This window comes from Malus domestica, chromosome 15 (assembly GCF_042453785.1).
Source record: "Malus domestica chromosome 15, GDT2T_hap1".
In the NCBI taxonomy this organism is placed as follows: Eukaryota; Viridiplantae; Streptophyta; class Magnoliopsida; order Rosales; family Rosaceae; genus Malus; species Malus domestica.
In genome coordinates, this window is record NC_091675.1 from 38,474,663 (window position 1) to 38,491,988 (window position 17,326).

Consider the following 17,326-nt stretch of genomic DNA (forward strand, 5'->3'; position numbering starts at 1 on the left):
CATTCGTTGTGCAAAGTACGAAATAAATATGCAATAAATGCCACGACTTCAAAGCCACCGACCATCACTTTGCACGACGAAGTTTCGTCCCTCAACATTATGCGCGACCAAAATTTCATCGCGTAATTAAGTAGTAATACGCATTAAATACGACGCCTTAAACGCTAACCAATTGTTTCATAGTGTTTTTGTGCAACGAAATCTCGTCCCGCAAAGGTTTTAGTGACAAAAGTTTTGTTATCTAAAGCCTTGCGCGATTAACTGAAAATATTTATTTTATTCGGTCTCAAAAACAGTTTCTCAACAAAATAATGTCAATATTATAATATTTTGGAAATCTGTTCTCGAAACGAAACAAAATAAATACAGCCCATGTAAATTTATTCTTCCAAATTAATAATAATTCAGTGTCACTATTTAATAAACCATAAATAGACTAATAAAAAAAACTATTATAATTATGCGTTGGTCCAACCACTCTATGCTGCTCTGCATCACGTTCAACATCAAGCTTCAACTCCCCAAAACGATACTTGAACATGACGTCGATGCACTTCATCTAATTTGCATCACTTTTTTCAAGGTCCCAATCAAGCTAATATGCAAAAATAAATAAATTATACATATCACTATTATATTTTATCTGAAGAACTAAATTATTATTTAACTAATTAATAATTTATATGTACTACTAATGCATCGACCTTGACCGTCTTTATCTCCTCGGGGACGTCTTTCTAAGACTCCCAATTCACTCTGCATTTGTCACGCACCAATACCCCGACATTGCCCCTAAACTTGTTCACCGCATCCGACGTCTGATATCCTACTAATTCTACGTAAGTGATTCGGTAACGGCTTTTAGCTGCAGAAGTATATCAAACGCATGTCGCAACTCTCTTCTTTTTCTTGTCCACCAACAAAATAAAAACTTATATTAGTCTACTTTAATATTTAATTAATTAAACAACCAACAAAATTTAGTACGTATTACCTTTCTCAGAACCTTCGCCCTGAACTTTCTTTGACGAAGGACCACTAGAGTCCGCCATCGCGTACCGAAAAATAAACAAAAATTGGAATATTAATTCAATGAAAGTAAAGAGTTTTCGGATTGAATTGTGAAGAAATAGAGCGAAACTAGCTATTTAAAGGAATTTAGACTACTTTGCACGACAAAACCTTCGTCATGCAAAACCATGGAGTAAGTACCGCAATCAACACTTTGATCAAATAACTAACAGAACCCTTGCGCGACGAGTCGCATTTCTTAGAATCATCACCACTGAAACTACAAAAGGACTTAAGTTATGAAGAAGAACTGATTGCCATACTTGATTAGACAGAAAAAGCTCTTCGAAACAAGGTAATTCCTTTGGTGAAAGTATTGTGGGGAAACCACAAGGTAGAAGTAGCTACTTGTCAAGCTCTTTTATACCCTCACTGTAACGATCTGAAATTTGTATTTGGAAGACAAACACACAGGTAGGCCACAAATAAATAATGGTTAATTATAATTCTAACTAACCACACTAAAAAAATAATCATTTTGTTAAATTTATGGCTACATCTAATATCTTGGTTAGACTGACTACATACCCTACACGAAGGGATCAAGCCATTCGTAGTTCACCTTACACTTCTAGAACAACATACAAAAAATTCATTCCGATCTAACGATCAGATCTCCGCCAATCACGAAATCAAGTGGCAGCCAACGTTTTATTTTACAAAATTGCAAATCCAATTTGAGAAGATCCATACGAAGGATTCCTGATCAGTAAGTTCCTAAGGTCCTCAAATATTACGTACGATAAGGTCTCAAAGTTTAGTGACGATGCAATGGTCGGATTGTCGATTCCTAAATTGACCAAGTAACGTATTGTAATGAATTTAGGTTCAAATGATCTACCTACGTCATACAAATACCAAATTTGAATTCAAGACATCTAATTTAGCTTAAATTGGCATCGACGACCCTCAGCCCAAGCGTAACCGCAAGTGGCGGTCAAGCGCCCTGACTTGCAGGAAAATTACAGTATTTCTAAAAATTCTCAAATTTTATAGAAATAAAGATCTCAAAGAGTAGAACAAACTTTATACCTGTGGTGAAGTCCAATTTGGCCGGGACACACCTCAATTTGCCACGTATCTGCCAAAACCCTAAAATTTGGGTGTCCTCGTTTCGACTCCATAACAGCTCCAACGCCCCCTAAACTTGTTTGAGCTTTGTTCCTGGGTTACATAGGAGTCTTTTGGTGGTGGTAATTGAAGGATTTTGCTTCAAGATTTGAGGAATGGCTGCCATGAACTCGTAGCCCCATCGTTGGGTTTTCACAAATTCACCCCAAAATTCCTTCAAATTTTGGGTGGAAATGGAAGAGGGAAGGGATAGATGATGATTGGGAGTGGTGGCTTGGTCTAATTCATTGGAAATCCATCGGAAAATATGGAGAAATGGGCTAGGTCATGCGGGTCAAGGGGTGACCCGTTTCTTCCCTCATGATGGAATCCGGGAGATTTCAAAGAAAGCTCCTAGCGGGTTATGGGAGGCTCACTATTACCAAGCCCACCTCACGATTATACGATGTTGGCTAGCAAAAATAATAATGAGAGGGTACACTTACCCATTCACAACAACCTCTTGTGATTACCCATCTTTTTGGCCTCTAGAGAACAATGCCTCACGATTATACGATGTTGGCATCATTTCTCTTAGTTAAGTTCTTTCCCACCATGCCGGTTTAGATAGGGGTTCAAGCATGACCTCACGATTATACGATGTTGGCCACACTCGTTGCCTACCTTCACCTCATCAAATGTTTTAAATAAACTCCTCCTGAATATAAGCATGCACTTTGTCACTTCCCCATTATAGGGTGAAGGCGGTGTACAAGTCATAAACGCTTGGAGCCGACCACGGTGGAAGGCCACGAAAAAGTGTTCAAAGCACTCTTACGCTTACAACTTAATATTGTTTGGTAGAGGGATTTTAAGGTCTCATCATTTTATTTATTTAATCACAATCAAATAAATAATGTCCTATTACAACTACTAGTCCAAAGTTAATGAAATTAGTAGCATATGATATCCCCACTATTCGTTTTCATAAAACAAATCAATATCAAAACATTTTTCAAAATATTGGAGATATATATAACTACTAATTGTATTTCATTATGGTTTAGTAGCGTATGATACTCCCACTATTTGTTTTGTGAAAAACAAATCAATATCAAAAACAAATTTTTCAAATATTGGAAGTAACTACTACTACTAAGGTTTTTGCATTCCTTTGAAATTGGACTTTATAGTTATCTTAGGCTCTTGGATGACCATGGACTTATTAGGTTATTGCAACAACAAGCCAACATTGTTGAATATAAACTCGGGGAGGTTGTGTCAATTTAATTACGTGCTTATCAATCCAATTAAAACATTTTCATTGAGCCATTAGAAATGAAAGACAATCATTCATTGCTAATTAGGGCATTGGACCCATTTAATCTTTAATCTCATGTCAAAACCCTCTTTTAGTTATGTCTCCATACCAATAGTTAAAGAAACTCTAGTCTAGCACTAGAGGGAATCAACTAACGAATAGAGATTAAGAAGTAATAAGAATTACAAACCGATTTGTACAAATTCCTATAAATTACATATACTAAAAGGGGAGAGATAGATTAACGTCAAACGTGACAAGGTCCAATTAAACAGTAATTAAAACACATTCCCAAGGTTCAAACAATTTGATTTTAGCGCCTTATCTCATAGCTCAATTATCGTTTAAGGCATAAGTCCATAGTCACCCATTTTACAACTACTTAAACACATTTAAATAATCATAATGGAATGCAACATAAACATTTAGATTTAGTGCATATGGGCATAATAGTATTATGAGTTTAAACAACTAACAAAATTAAAATCAAATATTTTAACTTTCTAGTTAGTAGGGGCCTAAATGCAAATATGAAAAGTTAGGGGTAAAACCGTAAATATTTCAAAGTAAATATCAACTTTTCAAAGATTACAAAATAGCCCCACAAGTGAATAAATCCACTAGGGAGGCCGGCCACATTAAGGGGATGGGAGGTCTCTTACACACTCTTACACAACATGCATCAAAAGCCACATTATGTAGAAAAAATTAAATTTTGCTTGTCACTTGGTTTTGCCATTAAAACTTAGGTGAGATGGGTGATGGAAATCCTCCTAGTCAAGTCTAGGGTTTTATAAGTTTTAATATGGTTATGGATGGTAAGAACATCATCCAAAACCATAAAACTATGCATGAAAACCAATTAAAACCATTTTCACCCAAAACCAAACTATGAACACCAAGAACAAAACCATGAACACATTTTCAAGATTTGTATATTCTTGGTGATTTTTCAAACCCAAAAACAAAAGTGACAAGAACCAATTTTTCAAGCTTTAAAAGGATGTGTGAGTGGTTTACAATAAAACACAAACACAACCCACAACCACCCCCAAAACCGTGCCAACCATAAAGAACAAAAAAACCCCAAATTTTGTTCATGACTTATTCTTCATTCATGCATACAAAACAACTTTTACATGCACATCTTTTCAACTCTTGATTTACATTTTTCAACCATTGAAAAACAAAAGACAAACATACTTTTAAATGAAGAAATAATATGTCAAACTAGTTCTAAACTCATTTTTCATTCATGCATACAAAACACTTTTGCATACATATCTTTCTCAACTTTTGACTAACATTTTTTCAACTATTGAAAAACAAAAGATAAACATACTTTGAATGAAACAATAATATGTCATACATAACATTAATACCCATATGCATAAAATCCAAAAGGACACATTATACATAAACCTTTGGCTCTGATACCACTTGAAGGGAAATCTATGAGATTCATGGATGGGATTTCTAAATGACTATCATGCATATACAAATCAAATTTAATATACGAAAGCAGCGGAAGCATTTATAACAAATTATCAAAGCTATAGTCATGCAAATCCCCTTCAAGGTTCATAGGTTTATATATAATGCATCAAATAAAAATTTAGAGAAAAGAACAAAGTGAAGGTTTAGTCTTATACCTCTTGATCTAGACTTGAGACTAAGGATGGACCACCTCCAAGCCCTTTGTTCCTTGAACTCCTTGAGCCTAGCTTCCCTCCTTGCCTCCTCCACTTTGATAGAATGAGTGCTCCTAGGTTCTCTTCAAGTTTCCAAAGTAGGAAACCTCTAAAGATCCTCACCCACTAGTGTAGTGAGAAGGATGAAGGAATAACCAAAGGGTGAAAGATATGTTAGTAAAATCACCCCAAGGTGGCCGGCCTTTGTGTAGTTCTTAGAGAGATATTCTTTTGCCTCTTTGTTGTTTTTAACCACACAAAAACCCTAAGGAAAAATATCACTATAAAGTTCCTTATATAGACAAAGAAACCTAGCCAACAACTTGACTAAATATCTCACCCTTTCCACACCTAAAATGGCCGGCCTCTTTGTTGTTTGTTTGGGCTTTGGGCTTTTATTATTTCAAGTCATCCAATGCTTGAATAAAAGCCCAATAGGTTTAGGCCCAATGGGCCCAATTAAACCCGAACGTTTCTTTAAGCCAAAAACGATCTTTATCGCTTTTATGATTTCTTTAGACTTTCTAAATTAATCACAACACTTAATTAATCCAATTAATTATTTCCTTCATCCATTAGTTACTCACTACAATAGTGTATTGGTGAACAATCTTTTAGGTTCTAATTAGCAAGGCAGTGAGGTGATTGGCATCAATCCAATTGATTATATTTAATTCAATCACTTAGTGAATTAAAACTTCATTTTAATTCACCTTTCTTCTTTGACGACTACATTTAATCATCTAGAAGAACTCACAAGCTATGAGTGACATCTAACCATATGTCATAGCTACCCAAGCTAATGTAGAAGTTTATTCGGAGAACCTATTCAGTTGGAATTACAATGTAATTCGATCCTTCTCTAAAACAATACTCTCAATCACATTATTAGGGTATGGATATATTATGTCAAACCCCTAATGTGATTATTCCTTCTTATATGATTCAATTGAGTCGTATAGGAACGCTTTCCTATATTACTCTCGATACTTCGGCCGAAGATTCCCGAATCATATCTTAGAGTATTCTTCCTCTCTTATCGAGGATTAGAGATTCCTTGTTGCGCATACACTTGCCTTCATGACTAAGTGGCTTAACCCCAACTATGCCGTTGACATTCTGATAGAGTGACTTTTGACATAATCAAAGATCAAGTACTTAACCACAAGACAACGACGATGCCTCAGGTCAAAGGACTACTTACATTATTCCAACCATTAGAGTTACTTGCTTGACATGTGAGTAGACCTCTATGCAAGTACTCTCGTTCGATTGTGTTCAGTGAACTCATTCCCTTAATGAGCACCTACATACTTGTCTTAGTGTCACAACACGAATGGAATGAGACTTTCCATCCTTCCATTTGAAGTAGACACAATATGTACCGGTCTAAGCATTGCCAGTATCCCTCCGACAATCCAATGACCAGGAACCTTTTTGGACATTTGGTTATGTGAAGAAGGTCTCTGTAGTCTAACATCATTAGATTATTTCTTCAATCGATCCATTGTCCATGGATACACTATTTAGGACATATATCGTTTATTGAGATAGTCCTAATTAGTATCTTTGCCATTTGATGTATAAGAGTCATCCATACATCGATTCAATTGTCCTGAAAGGTTTCTTCCAAAGATTGACTTTCAGGGCATATTTCCAACACATTTTCGTCATTTCACTTTATGAAAAAAATTCCATATAATCAATTTTTCAGGGTATTACACTCACTCTCTCTATCTCCACCTAAACCTTAAACCAGTGGCATTTTGGTTTTTCCACTAGTTAAGTTGTAGAAATTTTGGGGACAAATTTTGTTTTTTTTATTTTGTGTGTGTGTGTGGGGGGGGGGTAGACTGTTATAACACATACCTTAAATAAATGTATTTTATTCTCGAGTAGTGTGAAAGGACCAAAATGCCTCTGGTGTAGGTATATTGTATATGTATGGACTTTTGAGTTTAGATTCAATTTCTTTCTTATTTTATAAAATTAGTGTTCATACCCACAAGTGTGTGGGAAAAAGCAGAAATGAATTGGACTCACGGAGGTTAGTTTCAATTTTTGGAGTGCGAATGGCAAAATCACAATTTCCTTTTGGAAAATTTTTGAATGGGCTGACATCGGCCTCACTCTCTCTCTCTTCTTCTTCCTTATTTATGCAAATTCTCCCCGTCTTTAACTCTCGATTCTATCTCACTTTTTCTATTTCCACCGAGAGCAACCACCTCACCCACCCAACTTCAACCAAATCTCAACCCCAAACAATGAATTTGGAATCTGGGTGGCCTAAGGAATCGTTGGATGGCCTCGTTTGCTAGAACTGGTGATTGGAAGGCGAATAACTCTAACTCGAGTTCTCAATGCAGTTCTCCTATGAAACCCGAGTTAAAACTCAACAAGTTCGAGGTCGATTAAGATTGGATTTAATCCCAGGTATCAAAACGGGATTAGTACTTTCAAAATGTTTTGTACTAGATAAATGATTATGATCCACTCACACTTTGTTTTTCGTCCCTCAGGACCTAGTGAAACCAAGGCAACCTTTGACAACGAGTGGGCTTGGCAGGAATGCAGTCTTCATACGAAGTAGGGTGATTACTCTTGCCTTTACTTATTAAGTTTGTACTAATGCGTAGCTAGACTTTCAGATATGTAATACACAACACATATTATGATACCTGTTGTATGTACTACTACTATGCTCTAATATGATGTGATAAAGTATGGGGATGAAACCTAATGTGTTCCCCAGTAGGAGGTATGTAGTGACTTGCATGATAAGTTTAGTAATTCAATATGTTGAGCTTTTTAGTACAAATTCTTTCACATCCTTTAATTATTACCTATGGCTTTGTCACCATTTCGGTGATGGCCAGCACATTTTGACCCCTAGTTTAATGGTTATCGAGGTCGAGATGTGTCATTTGATTCCTTTCATGAGATCTATGTTCAGAAATTGTCATTTTCAATGTTAATCATATTTGATAATATTTTGTTTGCCTTTACATAAAGTCATCACATATGCTTGTTAGGAGAGCTTAGGTTTTGTGAAAAAATAGAGAGATATCTAGTAAGAATTAGAGTCGAAGCGATTTTATACACATACCAAGTGTGGATAGTTTAAAGTCTGAGTGTTTAGGATATTTGCTACATGGTTTCCACTGTGATGCATTTGCTTAGAAAGGTATAACTTTAGTTTTGGAAGTGTAATTGACATGCATTGTTTTTCATTAATTGATACAAGTGATGTCTTTAACAACTTCATTTTTTAGTAAAGTGTTTGTGGGTAGCATAACGGGTAACCGTCGGAAGACACAACTCCTCCTACTAGGGACACCTAGGGGTTTAAAGGCTTGTTGCAAATGCGTAGTGCAATCGTTTTGCCAACGGAATTGGGCTTAGTTATTTTTTTTATAGTTATTTTCATATTTTGTTTTTAGGCTTTAGGTTTGGCTCAAGGGCTAGCAAATGATAGGTTTGAGGGTATTTGTTAGGATGCTAGTTTACACATATTTTGTACCTCTTTTGCCTATTTAATTAGTCATGGTTTTATATTAAAATAGTTGAATTTGATGATTTTTGTGCAAGTATTATAGGAAATATAAGTTGTGAACAAAAACAAGGAATTGGAGGTTTAAATATGAGAAACACAAAGAATTGACGAGTGGGCTGTGAGCTGATGGGCTAGGAAGGAATAGAGGAGTGCAACAGATAGAGAATTGGACCTTCATAGGTAGCCCAATTACACTAGCGGTGCAAAATAATTTGACTTTGTTAGAACCAAATTCGCGTACCACCGTGAGTGGTGGTTAAGCACAAATCCAATGAACCTGCAAAACAGTAAATAACCGTAAGCAAGCCTTAGGCCGGAGAGGGGGGTGCCGGCCAAAGGCAAAGAGGATTCAACAAAGGTATAAGAAATCTCAACTCTTTTATTTAATATTTGAGTTGAGTCTTGGTTCACAACTAATAAGCTTTGGATGTTATGGTTTAAGTTTTGTTTTAAAGTGCATACAAGCATGCTCCTACCACTTAATCATTAAATGTATGCATTATGTTGCTTCATGAACTTCGTTTTTTACAAAATTTCATTCAAGATTGGCCTTATTGGAGGAGCATTCTAGCAACTTCTTCCTCCCATGTTAGTCATATTCTTCCCTCATTCATCCTTGGTGCCGAAATATAGAGGCCTCCTTCTTATGTGGCTTTTGGAGAACCCATTCCTCCAATCAAATTCAAGAAGACAAGGAGCTAAGAAGCAAAGTTCCTTCATCCATATCCATGGATCCAAGGAACAAGGATGCAAATGAAAGAAGGCCCTCTCATAGGTGATTAACCTTTGCTAAGCAAAGAGGTGCTTCAAATGTATAAAGTTTCTCAACTCACTTTGTTCTTTGAATTGAGTCTTGGTTCACCACCACTACTAGGCTTTGACTTTCATGGTTTAAGTTTTGTTTTAAAGTGCATACAAGCATGCTTCCGCCATTTAATTGCAAAATGCATGCATTATGTTGCTTAATGTACTTAATTATCAAATATTTCCTCCACCTGCAGAACCCAATACCATGGTTTGACCATGGTTATCAACTCCTAACATAAGAGCAAACATCATCCTGTACACATTGGTGTTGAATGATAACTTATATATTTCAAACATTTATGCCATCCATTCCTGGTCTCTTTGTGATATTTTTGAGTTAAACTGGTTGCGTTTTACTCTATTTTGGGTTAATGTGCAGTTAATTGTATTTTAGAGCCATTTGAGGGTAAATAAGGCAAAATGGTGCTGAAAGTGGAGAATTGAATAAGGATTCTGATGTAGAGAGAGATTCAAAATGTACAATTGAATATGGTGATGAATATGGCCTTTTGAAGAGACCAATAACAGCAAAAAACGTCTGAAATAAATGCTCCATTATTGGAATGTCCTGGCATTCTATAACAACCTCTTTAACCTTATAAAACAGAAAGTTTCAGCCACTTTTACATAAGCTTTCCCTTGGGGGACGCCCATAGCTCTCTCTTTTCTTTCTTTAGCCTTTCTTCTAGAAATAAAACCCTGTTTCCCTTCGCCATCCGCTACCACCGAAAAAACCATGTAGCCGCGCTGTTCTTGAAGGATTTCCACATCATAATTGCTTCAAGGGGATTTCTTCTATGAATTTAATTTCACTCATGTTGCTCTTGATATTTATATATTCTGTAATCATTTTTTGTAATTAAGTTCATAGTTGGGGATTTCGATTTACCCTTGCAAAACTATTCTATGTTATTAAATTAAAGTATTTAATTCATCAATCTATTTTCTTGTTTCATTTACTAATTTTATAGTTTAATTTGTTTGTTTATCTTAATGTTTGATCACCATTAGGGTTGCTTATGAATTATTTAATCAAAGTTATAGTACACATCATGCTTGATCTTGGTAGACATGTGAATGAATGAAAAAACTGCTATGCATACGTCCTGCCATATGATTTCTTTGGTTCTTTGAAGTTTTCTTGTTCTTAATGGATTCTTGCTAATCTAAGTTGAACATCACCACTAGATTGCAGATTAGGAGTACTTGATCACAACCACACATCAAATGGATGATCATAAATTAGTAAAACGAACCCTAGTTGCAGATTGGAGAGTTGAATGCGTTTTGACTTAATTTTCAGGGAATTGACTTGTAATGGTGAAATCAGTATCCCTAGTTCCATTCCCATTGTTTCTTAATCATTCTATTATTCATATTTACTTTCTCTTGAATTTTAAGCTACTTTACTTCTCAAATCAAAATCAAAACTCAATTTGTTAGTTTCATTGTTTAGTTAGGATTCACATAAAGCTAGTAATTTGTAGAGGTATAATCAGTCCCTGTGGTTCAACACCCTTACTTGTGTCATTATACTATCCTTATATTTGCACTTGAAAGGAATACAACAACATTTTGGCACCGTTGTTGGGGAACTAATTTCAACCCCCTCTAATTGCTTGCTTTATAAACCCTATCTATTTTTGTTTTCTTAGTTTAGATTTTTCATTTACAATTTAGTTTGTTTTGATTTTCAGTTTGTAACCAAGATGTATGGTGAATGTCCGTTATGTACTAAAATTGGCCATCCCCTTCAATTCTGCCCAAGGTGAGATGGGTTTCCTACATTTGTTCGAGAGCACTCACACTACATGTGTTTCTCTAACCAAGGTCACTGCAACCATTGCCAAATACATACAACTCTGCTTGTAGAAACTTTCATCATGACTTTTGGAACAACATACAAGCTCCAAATCAACCATTTGCACCTCCCCTATAGCAAGAATCATTTGACACTACATTGGAGGACACTTTGAAGCTACTCGCTCAAAACAATTTGCAATTTCAACAATCAACGAGTAGCATTATTCAGATTCACTGTTTAGCACTAACTAATTTGCAAATTCAAGTGGGTCAGATTGTCTAAGCTATAAATGAACATCAATCTGGTGGTGATGATCAATAAGAGAAGGAAGAACAACCAAAGGAAGCTTTCTGTGCATATTTTCATAGTGAGGTTCTTGCGTTTTGCGAAGATGAAGAGCCTTACACTCCTTCCAAGCCATAAATTCCACCAATTCCTTTTCTAGGGAGATTTGTCAAACAAAAGCATGATGAGTCACCCATAGATGTTCTTGGTGAAACTGTGTCAGACATAGTGTTTAAAGCTCTTCCTCTATCCTCTAATTTAATTGAATGTTTTTCAAAATCTGTGCCGGATTCTCCATATTGTTTTACATCTTTTCAGGTGCCATCTTTGGAGTCTTTTAGAGATGATTTGCTGCCATATCAAGAGAAAAACAAATTGAAGTTGGATGACGAATCATTGTTGCCCATTCACCATAAGAAAGAAGATTCGGAGCTAGACGATGAAATTGCTACCTTGAACGAATTTCATTCATCCATTGAAATCATTGCTCCAGCCACATCTTCAACAATTTTCAAGGATATGCTTGAAGGCAAGGAGAGACAAAAACACCATCACAATCAAATCCTTGTGGATATTCAACGCACTATATTCAAAGTCCCTCAAAAGAAACCACTTCTTCCAACCAAGGTTATGAGGTACCTTGACTTCTTGCCACCCTAGGTGTTCATCTATCATGGTACCATGTCTTGCCTAAACATTAAATAAAGCGCTTGCTAAGAGGCAACCTAGCTAGGTTTGTGTTCTTTCCTTTTATTTTGATTCTTTTAGTTTTAGTTTTATTTCATTCCATGCTTGTTATGCCTTCCTGCATTGCAGCATTCCATTCATTTTTTTTTTACGCATAAAAGACAATGCATAGTTTAGGTTTGGGGGTGTGGGATTGAAAATTTTCGTTTGTTTTTAGTGTTGGTTAAGTTTACTTTTGCTTACTGATGTGAATGTATATGGGGGCTATGTTTACAAACAAAACTACAATGTTGTCATGAAAAAGTTTCGTATCTTATTTTCTTTTACAAAGTTGTTACTCTTGGAATTATGATGGTTAAAGTACGATGCTCAAATTATAGAAGAAGAATAATGGAGACTACCCTAGTGAGTTACTTTGAGCCTATTTGCTTCTTTGAGAGGGTTTATAAGTGCTTCTGCTCTTATCTTTTTGTTTCAACTTCACTTTAAATGATCTCATTATTTCTCTTTGATTGAATGCTAAGAATAATCCTATGTTGCAGATACCATGTGTTCATTATCATCTATGAATGAACTCATTGAGATGATGTTAAGCTATGCATGTTTTAACCACTAAAAGGCCTAATTCCCATCCCTTTGTGTGCTCTATTGACCCTTGTTGCAGCCAAACACTTTTAGCCTAGTTCTTTCATCACCCATACCAAACTCTATCAATTTTAGCCCATTACAGCCATACCTTATAGTTTGGGGAATACCAAAGTGATGAAGACAAAGATAGATTGAGCCCTAGATCAAGAACGTGGCATGTACTGAGGTAACATGTGCTGGAATTGCAAAAAAAAAAAAAAAAAAAAAAATCAAAGAAGATGCAATTCCCAAATCTTCCCATTATCATGCATGGGTCATGGACGCCAAGAACAAATAACAAAGACCAATTCAAGTGAAGAGCCTGCTTATTTCATAATAAAGACACTTTGGTATGTCCCAAGCTCTAGTATTTCCTATCCTTTCTTTCATAGCCCATAGTCTAAGCCTTACATTACAACCTTGTGAAAGACGTATGTGATCTTTGAGGATGTATTCATAGGTGTTGGTAAGTACATGTTCTATCCATATTCTTAGTGTTTGATTCATTTCATGAGATCAGTTCAGAAATTGTGCTTTTATTTCGTATTTCATATCTGAGAATTTTGATTCCCTTTTACATAATTTCACTCACATATGTTTGTGGAGAGACTACACCTTAGGATCTGAATGAAAATTTGAGTGATATCTGTGAGGAATAAAGTTAAGGCGAATTCTATCTTTAGCATTTGAGTATGGTTTCTTTGAAGTCATGAATCATGGAGTAATATTTTTACATTACACATGATAAAATTCTTTGAAGTGGTAGACTTTTGGTTTGGATGTATGACTAAGCTTTCATTGGTTCTTATTAGTTTATTTCAAGTATGCTTTAACCAATTTGTTTGCAAAGCCTGTAGATGTTTGTGGGCGTCATCGCTGTAAACCCTCAGGAGACATAACTTCTCCTACCAGGGACAAATAGAGGTTTAAAGGCTTGTTGTACATGCTCAGCTCAATCGTTTAGCCAGCGAAAATGGTCTAGTTAGATTTTTCTTTCTTTTGTTTGTTTTAGCTTTAATTTTGCTCGATGACTAGCAAAAACCAGGTTTGGGGGTATTTGATAACTCATATATTTCATACATTTATTCCATCCATTCCTGGTCTCTTTGTGATATTTTGAGTTAAACTGGTTGCGTTTTACTCTCTTTTGTGTTAATGTGCAGTTAATTGTATTTTAGAGCCATCTGAGGGTAAATAAGGCAAAATGGTGCTCAAAGTGAATAATTGAATAAGGATTCTAATGTAGAGAGAGATTCAAAGTGTACAATTGAATATGGTGATGAATATGGCCCTTTTAAGAGACCAATAACAGTAAAAAATGTCTGAAATAAATGTTCCATTACTAGAATGTCTTGGCATTCTATAACAGCCTCTTTAACCTTATAAAATAAAGAGTTTCAGCTACTTTTACATAAGCTTTCCCTTATGGACGCCCATAGCTCTCTCTCTTCTCTTTATTTAGCCTTTCTTCCAGAAACAAAACCCTATTTCCCTTCATCATCCGCTGCCACCGAAAAAACCATGTAGCCGCGCTGTTCTTGAAGGATTTCCACATTAGAATTGCTTCAAGGGGGTTTCTTCTATGAATTTAATTTCACTCATGTTCTTGATATTTATATATTATGTAATCATGTTGTGTAATTAAGTTCATGGTTAGGGATTTCGATGTAGCGTTGCAAAATTATTCTATGTTATTAAGTTAAAGTATTCATCAATCTGTTTTCTTGTTCATTTACTGATTTTATAGTTTAATTTGTTTGTTTATCTTAATGTTTGACCAACATTGAATGTGGTGTCAAATACAATCACATACCAAAATGGCCATAACCACGTTATGACTTGATAGGAGTAAATTTATGCGACTTAGTTACCTTGTTTTATTGCATTTTCATAGTTAGCTTGTGTTTATTATAGTGTTTTAAGTTATTTTCGTGTGTTTGTAGGTCCAAATGACAAAGTTGGCAAGAAAGTGCAATTTGGAGCATTTTGAGGCAGTTTTGGGCATCAAATGGATAGCTTATGAGTGGAGCAAGATGGATGGACGAATTTGAAGTTCAAGAGGCTAGGAATGTGCTAAAAAGATGAAAAAAATAAATCCAAGACAAAGAAGATAAGGAATCAGCTCAAAAGAAGGAGGCATTATCCAAAACCTTATCCAACCTTATCTTATCCAAACTAACCTTATCTTATCTTATCCTTTCCTAATCTAGCATTATCCAATCTTATCTTATCCAAATCAATTTGTGCCTTAATTCCAGCCATTTATAAGGGATAATTATGCATTTAAAATACATATTTCAGATTCTATAAGCCTTATCTCCTCTCCCTACAAAAATGGCGCCCCAACCCCTTCTAGAACCCCTTTTCCTAGTGGTGCCGCACCTTATATCCTTTTTCCTAATGGTTTTTTATGTGTAGGCCTAATTCCCCTTGGTTTCTGATTTTTTTTTAACCTATTCCTTGTGGATTTGGAGTGCCAATCCTTTTCCAATGCTACTTAGGTCGTGCCTTTTCTCCCTATAAATATAATTGCTGCCACATTCATTCAGATCACCACCCTCTACCACCATTCACTACAAATTTGTGCCATATACATACACATTCATCCCTGTGCCTTAGATTTGCAAGGAGAAAGGAGATGAGACCCTTGGAGCCGTGCTTGCCATTCAAGATGTTGGATTGTTGGAGCGTTTCTAGGTGTATTCTATCCATTGTTTTAATGTTTAAATTTAATTGTCTTTGTTTAATTGCGAACATGAGGAGCTAAACTCGTTTTAGCTAGGGGGAAATTCAAAGCCATGAACATATTTGCAATATGAATTGATTACTTCTAGTTGTGATTTCATGAATCGTGAATGCAATTTACTTAACTATTTGATTAAGAACTTATTCTTGTTTGTTGATTAAGGGTGCACACTTAGTTTGCATGTAGGGATTTGATGCTAAAATATAAGGGAGTTTCACCTAATCGTTATGAACTTATATTTATAAGTAGTGGAGGTTACTAGTCACGATCGCGTTAAGTGATTTCCTGGCAGGAGTATCATGCTGGTTGTAGTTACGAATGCCTTGTCAATGCTTATGATTTTTACAACGCTTAATGATCTTTGATTGTATCTCTATTATGTTGTCTTGTAGGGAACTATTGAAGAATAATTTGGTTGCCGATACGTTGTCTATCCAATTCAATGACTTAAGGAAAATCTGAAGGTTAATTAGTGTTGTTCACGGTTAATCTGGGGCGTTGAGGTTCATGGTTTATTGGAAAAGCAACAGGAAATCGTTTTGTATGCAAGTGTGTCATGTGTGGAGAAGAACCTCTAGCTAGCCAATCACCCATATTTCCCCCAAATTCGTGTCTAACTGTCTAAGTTTTTAATTTAATTGTCTTTACTTTAAATTCGTCAAAAACCCAATCCCCTTTATTTTGTTGTGTCAAGTTAGTTAGAATCTGTCCAATTTGTGTTTTTAAGTGTTTTTAAGTGTTTTGAGTCAAGTTAAAATTAATTTTCGTCCAATTTACCCTCTAGTGTCTAGTTTGAGTCTATTTGATTGTTTTGTGCTGTTTTGAGTCTTTTTAGTTTGTTTTGAGTTCTTTGAGTCTAGTTAAGTGTTTTTAAGTCTAGTTAAGTGTTTTTAAGTCTAGTTTTGTGTTTTTGAGTCATATTTGTGTAGATTAGCAGCCCTAGTTAATCCCCGGCCTAAAACGATCCCTACTTTCATATACTACAACTATCTTAATAGGGTTTAATTTGTGTGTTAGAATATTTCACATCATGACTTAGCATCCACCAAAAAGAAATTGCCAAGTGTTTCTCTTTCGTCAATCTCCATCTCAAAATAGAATAAATCTTTTTCTCTTTGAGCATTTCCGCATCATGCCCGATTAGATGAGCTCTCAATTGTTGTTCGACATTACTAATATCCTTCGGGATGCAACCAGTATTTTCAATTACTCCACTCTGCACCTCCAATAAACCAACTAGTTTACTTAATGAAATATTTCTCCAATCATCGTCTTTTTTTTCCTTCGAAACTCGAAGATGAGATCTAAATAAGTGTGAGGTGCTTGCTATAAGGTGGTTGTGTCATTCATGAAAAAAATGTTACAACACTCTTTTCATTACCAATTCCTTTATGCAACACAAGTTTCGCCTTCCAGTCACTTCTAGCTTCTACCCTCCTACATTTCCGATTGGGTTTGGAATTAGCATCCACCTTTTTTTGCCTTGTTTACAACATACAAGTTCTATCCTTACCAAACAATCACCATCACTAGACTTTTTACTACCATGCACCCGAATCCTAAACCCAGCTACAAGTGCGTAATTTTTGTAGAAAATATACCATTCATCCAACGAATCAAACTTCATTTTCAATATAGGTTTCAACTCATCGTCTACAGTTGGTACCACAAGTTCAACCATTCC

The 17,326-nt window shown here is 35.5% G+C and overlaps 1 long non-coding RNA gene across 1 annotated transcript; it reads right to left on the reverse strand.

Annotated features, from left to right (window-relative positions):
- Window positions 1-360: 360 nt before the first annotated feature.
- Window positions 361-2,494, reverse strand: LOC114823143 (uncharacterized). Its single transcript, XR_003771256.2, has 4 exons — window positions 2,104-2,494; window positions 995-1,038; window positions 690-908; window positions 361-595 (listed from the first exon to the last, which is right to left on the reverse strand). It is a non-coding gene; the product is annotated as an uncharacterized lncRNA (long non-coding RNA).
- Window positions 2,495-17,326: the final 14,832 nt, after the last annotated feature.